A 7247-nucleotide genomic window follows, 5' to 3' on the forward strand; every position below is an offset into this window, starting at 1 on the left:
TGTATCTTTTTCGAGGGCCGGTTTGTGAAAAGAGACAGATTTTTAAAACCACTAAAACACTTGGTGGTTGTGGACATACACTAGTCTACTGAGATAACCCAATTTTGCAACTTTTTGAGAAGAGGTTAGGGTTCAACCAGAGTGTACTGAGATTTGAAGATAATGTTGGTCTGTATAGGGGTCTTGACCAGCTCGATTCTGCAAAAATTTCGGTTTTGTTTGGCCACTTTATTAGGTCTCTTATTATGATTAGAAAGTTAACTAAATTTCATCAGAAGAATCATGATAATAAAGTAATATTGAGTTCAACATCACTAGTTTTTCCATAACTATCGGATCAAAACCACGTCAGATAGTCATACCATGAACCTGAAGCCCCGTCTCACGCATCCCTATTAACCCCGTGTACGCCTGAACCAAGAAGTTGACAGTGTAATTATCTGGCTTACTATCGTTTCCCGAATGAAGTATCCTCCTATAGTAATCAAAGCTTTTATCTGGAACAGGGCTTTTGCAATGCAATGTGCTCTAATCATAGAATTGAGGGCAAACAATGTAAGGTTATCGGACCTGTCAAGAATCCGATTCGCATAATCTAAGTACTTTTGGTCACTCAAAGCCACCGCCTTGCCTTTACAAACTGACCCACGAGATGGTTATCGTTGAGTGTCCCATCAACTAAGAGCTTGGGCATGGATTTGCCGGAACTTCCTTAAACGTAGTGCCGGAATCCAAAAGAGCAATAACTGGATGTTTCAGAATTCTACTCATGACTATAACATCCTAAAAGAGCTCAGTTGGACATTTTAGCAAGCACATGGTGTGCAACCTTAAATGTGTTAGAGATACGATACGATACACTGTTCAATAGCTCAATATTCTCGTATCATATCATTTATGGAACATTCGGTTTATAGTTGTAACCTAGGGTATTCGTTGTACAAGTATATATAGCTGTGTAAGATCTTTGTATAATAATAAGAACCATCTTCTACATGGTATCAGAGCAGTAAAGATCTAAAAATTTTCTTTACGCCGCCTCTCTTTCTATCTCTTTCCCTTTCTCTGCATTTTTCTTTCCCCTCTGTTTCTTCTCTTCCTCAGCCATGGCTAATCCTGCTGAAGTTATCGACACCGCCCAACAGTTTCTCAACATCAATATGAGCAACGTTATTAAGCTCACCTCTCTCAACTACATCACCTGGAGTCTTCAAGTCCACTCTCTTCTTGATGGTTATGATTTAGCCGGTTATATTGATGGCTCCATCCCTCCTCCGGCTACGACGGTGGTCTCTGCCGGCGTCACCTCTCCCAATCCTGATTACGCCAAATGGCGCCATCATGATAAGCTGATCTACAGCGGTCTTCTCGGCACCCTCTCTCCCTCTGTTCAGCCTCTGGTCACTACCACCAAATCTGCTGCGGAGATGTGGCGTACTGTTGCGGACATCTTCGCCAAACCAAGCAAAGGCCAAATCATACTGGTTCACTATCCCTACCCTCTCCTTCTCGTCACCTTAACCTTAATCATGTTCTATGTGTTCCTAATATTCACAAAAACCTAATATCTGTTTATCGGCTTTGCAATGATAACAAGGTGTCTGTTGAATTTGCTCCTGTTGTCTTTCAGGTGAAGGAACTAAGCTCGGGTGTCCAGTTACTCCAAAGCCGACCTAGAGACGAGGTATATGAGTGGCCGACATCAACTGTATCTGCCTTCTTTGCTTCATCCTCATCTCCACCAACCTTCGTGAACTGGCATCATCGCTTAGGCCACCCTACCTCTACTATTATTAAAACTATACTTTCAAAATTTTCTCTTCCCTATTCTCAAACTTTATTTTGTTCCTATTGCTCTATTAATAAAAGCCATAAACTTTCTTTTTCACAAACATCCATTACTTCCAACCGACCTCTTGAATATATTTTTACCGATGTTTGGACATCACCACTTCTATCTGTTGACAACTACAAATACTACTTGGTTTTAGTTGATCACTACTCTCGTTACACTTGGTTATATCCACTAAAAGCTAAATCTCACGTTCGTGCCACCTTTGTTGCCTTCAAAAACCTTGTGGAAAACAAGTTCAACACTCGCATTGGCACCTTGTACTCGGATAATGGAGGAGAATTCATTGCTCTTAGGTCCTATCTCTCCACGGCTGGTATCTCTCCTCTCACATCACCGCCACACACGCCGGAGCATAACGGTATCTCCCAAAGAAAACACAGACACATTGTTGAAACCGGCTTGTCGCTTCTCACCAAAGGCGGTCTTCCTACAACATACTGGACATATGCCTTTGCAACCGAGGTCTATCTCATCAATCAGTTACCAACACCGGTCATTGCCATGGAGTCTCCCTTCGTGAAGCTCTTTGGTACTCACCCCAACTACTCTAAACTTCGGGTCTTTGGTTGTCTTTGCTTCCACTGGCTACGTCCTTATGCGGCTCACAAGCTTGAACAACAATCGACTCATTGTGTCTTCTTAGGCTACTCCCTCACTAAAAGTGCATACCTCTGCCTTCAGCCAAGTATAGTCCGCATCTACATATCCCGACATGTTAAGTTTGAAGAAACCACGTTCCCTTTTTCCTCTCTTCGTTCTGTCTCCTCCGACCCTCCTTTGTCATCCTCGTCGTCTTCCTCTACGCCAGTTACCGTTATTCCCCTACCACCACTCGTCTCGCCGTCGCCTTTATCACCGGATCACCCGCGCTCAGATTCTCACCCGACTGCGTCGCTGGAGACTCATTCGCAACCACCGGTACGTGATTCTTCTCCGAATCGTAACATTGCCGAGTTAACCTCAGATACGTCTTCTATCTCTTCTCCTCGATCTACCAGCCCAATTGCACCAAACCCACCTTCACCATCATAAGCCCAAACAACTCTCCGGCCCATAATGATCAAAGCCCATTACTTAACCTGTCTCCATCGGCCCAAACACCTTCGCCACACACTTCTCCCTCATCCTCCGATAATTCTTCTTCCACCTCCTCTCCTTCACACGACTCTGCTCCAACTCCACCTATGCCTCCACCTCCAATTGCAAATGTCCACCCCATGCAAACTCGTCGCAAGAACAATATTATAAAACCCAACCGCAAACTAAACCTATCCGCTACCTTATCTACGACCATCCCAACCGAACCCTTAACCGTGAACCAGGCTATGAAGGATATAGTTTGGAGAGCTGCGATGTCCGGTGAAATTGACGCATTTGCCCGCAACCAAACAATGGACCTTGTGCCTCGTCCACCAAATCACAATATTGTTGGCTGTAAGTGGGTATACAAAAACAAATTTTTACCAAATGGAACTCTTGGCAGGTGCAAGGCGAGACTTGTTGCCAAAGGTTACAATCAGGAGTATGGACGTGACTACACAGAGACTTTTAGTCCGGTGATCAAAGTAACCACACTTCGCTTGGTTCTTGATGTCGCGGTGAGTCGCTCTTGGCCGATTCTACAATTGGATGTTAATAATGCGTTCCTTCAAGGAACACTCAATGAGGAGGTGTATATGGAGCAACCACCAGGATTTGTTGATTCTGATCACCCGTCGTATGTCTGCCGTCTCCGCAAAGCCATCTACGGTTTGAAACAGGCTCCCCGTGCCTGGTACACTGAATTAAAAACATATCTCATTAGTATTGGGTTTACCAACTCTCTCGCGGATACCTCTTTGTTCTTCTTGCGCAATGGTAGCACTTACATTTATCTACTAGTGTATGTTGATGATATCCTTGTTACAGAAAACGATGAGTCCAACATTAGTCACATTCTTCAGCTTCTTGCTGACCGTATCTCCGTCAAGGATCCGGAAGTCCTTAATTACTTCTTGGGGATCGAAGCTCATCGCACGGCCTCAGGTCTTCATCTCTCGCAACGCAAATACATCCTTGACATCCTCCATCGTCACAACATGCTTCACGCCAAACCAGTTGCTACGCCTATGGCCTCCTCTCCTAAGCTCACTCTTCAATCCGGCACTGCTCTACCTGATGGAAAGGAGTATCGCCAACTTGTCGGCAGTCTCCAATACCTTAGTTTCACTCGCCCTAATATCAGCTTTGCGGTGAACCGTCTGTCTCAGTTCATGCATCGGCCTACACAGGAACATTGGAAAGCTGCCAAACGAGTCTTGCGTTACCTCGCCGGGACAACCACTCATGGCATATTCTTCTCTACCAAAAACGCATTGACTCTATAAGCCTATTCTGATGCTGATTGGGCAGGTGATATTCATGACTTCATCTCCACAAATGCGTACATTGTTTATATGGTTGCACACCCAGTTTCATGGAATGCAAAGAAGCAAAAAAGTGTTGCTCGCTCTTCCACAGAAGCTGAATATCGTACTGTCGCCAACACCTCTCATGAACTTCGCTGGATTTGTTACTTATTAACGGAGCTCGGGATCCCTCTTCGGGTTGTGCCAGTCATTACTGCGATAATGTTGGCGCCACGTTCCTTTGTGCGAACCCAATTTTTCACTCCAGAATGAAGCACATTGCTCTTGACTATCACTTTGTAAGGGGACAGATTCAGAAAGGTCTTCTTCGTGTTTCTCATGTGCATACTAAAGATCACCTAGCTGATGCACTGACAAAACCGCTCGCTCGAACACACTTTCTTCATCTGCGCAACAAGATTGGAGTGTCTGCAGCCCCTCCATCTTGAGGGGGTGTGTTAGAGATACGATATGATACGATACACTATTCAATAGCTCAATATTCATTGTATCATATCATTTATGGAACATTCTTTTTATAGTTGTAACCTAGGGTATTCGTTGTACAAGTATATATAGCTGTGTAAGATCTTTGTATAATAATAAGAACCATCTTCTACAAAATGATCGCTATAAGTGAGATTTTTGTAACCTGATTTGTGTTTATAAATGAGAATTAGAGTTTAGATTTTGTAATTAAAACAAAATTATATGTCTGTTTGAGTTTACAAATGAAGTGGTTAGGGTTTAGATTTTACAATTATAACAAAATTATATGTCGGTTTGGGTTTACAAATAAGATGGTGAGGGTTTAGATTTTACAATAAGAACAAAATTATATGTCGATTTGGATTTACAAATGAGGTGGTTAGGGTTTAGATTTTACAATTAGAACGAAATTATATATCGGTTTGGGTTTACAAATTAGGTGGTTAGGGTTTAGATTTTTCAATTAGAAAAAAAATATATGTCGGTTTAGGTTTACAAATTAGGTGGTTAGGGTTTAGATTTTTCAATTAGAATGAAACTATATATCGGTTTAGTTTATTAAAGAGCGGTTTGTACTCTTTTTTATTTTACAATGATGCATACAAATTTTGTTTTTTTTTAAGGGAGTGGATAAAGAGGTTCACCCCTTAATTTATTTGTCAATGTAACATTTTTTGTTTGGAGCTATGTAAATATAGTTTTGGTTAAATACCGATCCTACCCTCTTTTGGTAAGTTGCCTTGACTAAATCTCATGGATGGAGTCAAACTCAAATATAACATTTGAAACTTAAATGTATCAAAAGACTAATTACCAAAAATTCCAACACAAGTAAACAACTAACGCATTTTCAATTATTAATGCATTATCCATTGCAATTATTCAAATTTCAAAACTTAAATGATTCTGATAAAGAGTCTATTGTTTATGAGTGTTTCCCAATTGTCCTACAACATAAAAATTCAAGAACAAAAAGGAACCAAACTGCCTAAAGAGTAAAGATCATGTAATATCGTTCTTAGTTATTGCTCTTTCTTCTCTAATCATCAGTTCTTGGGATCAGAAACCATTAGATCGTCACCTCCTTTGCCGCATGGTAATGAAGAAATTTAAGGTTTTCACTTTATCCATTGCAATTATTCAAACATCCTATGGTTTAAGAGTGTCTCCGAATAGTCCTACGACTTTGAAAGAGTCTAAGATAAAATTCAAGAACAAAAGGAACCAAAGTGCCTAAAGATTAAAGATCATGTAATATCTTTATAAGTTATTGCTCTTTCTTTTCTAATCAGTTATTGGTTTCAGGAACCATTAGATCGTCACCTCCTTTGCCGCATGGTGAAGTCTTAGTTTTAGATCTCAATCCAAATATCTTTGAGAAGAAGTTGCGTCCTTCTTTTGTCTTACCGAGCTTGTCAAGATCCTTCTTCATGCACTCATTTTCAAGCTCGTAAACGCGCTCTCTCATCCCATGGATCACCATATTTGTGTTCCCGTTCTTGAGTCATTGTTGTCTTCCGAGCCGAAGAGTCATCATGCTATAGATGTCCGAAGCCGCATCTGTTCAAAGAACAATACATGTACTATGACACGCAATGGTAGACGCTCGTTTTGTGCTGCGTGTGTGGATGCCTCCAATGACAGTTTCTGGCAATTCATCAGTAGACATAGGCCTGTAGCTCCAATTTTAAAGATTTGTTTGATACTTTATATTATACTTGTGAAGTAACTCATAGTTAATAACTCTGGAACTCAAAACATAATAAAACTATAGGTTGTTTACTTTACCTTTGATGTATATATTGATTGCGCGTTAGATACCGTCATCCATTGGCCTCACATCTTCCGGGACTAGAGCGCCAAGTGCTTGAAATTCCGGGGCTGAGTATTATATGTATTCTGATTGTCTGTTTTACTCTATTATCTAATGTTGGTCTATTAGCTTGAGCTTTGAAACTGCGTTTAGAACGATGTCGTGGTTTACCTTTATTAGTTTGGGCTGTTATTGGAGATTTGATTTCTAAATCCATATTGAATTGTAAATAATGGAAATCAAAACATATGGATTTTGAAATAATATCTTTTATCATTGGATTTGAATCCTTCTATTTTTTACACTTTCAAATCCATTTAAAACATAATGTGAATTGAAATCCAAAATAAATCATTAAATGAATAATATGAGATTTTAACAAGTATTTATAAATCATATAACCAATAACACATAAGTTTGATAAGTATTTTAAAATTATTGATTGAATAACATATAATTTTTATTTGGATTTCCAAATCCATTAAAATCATAAAACTAATAATCTCTGCTTAATTTCTTCAGTACAACAAGTGCACAACTAAAAGATGATTTTCTCCGGTATGGGCCAACCTAAGGCCCAAAACCGGAAAACTGCTTGCCGTTTTTCTCAAGCTTGCTGTCGTTTGTGTTTCATTTGTTAGTACATAAAATACGCAAACGGCACCCATTTACCTCTGTACTAAAAAAAAAAAAAAAAAAAAAG

The sequence above is a fragment of the Camelina sativa genome, chromosome 8 (assembly GCF_000633955.1).
Source record: "Camelina sativa cultivar DH55 chromosome 8, Cs, whole genome shotgun sequence".
NCBI lineage: Eukaryota > Viridiplantae > Streptophyta > Magnoliopsida > Brassicales > Brassicaceae > Camelina > Camelina sativa.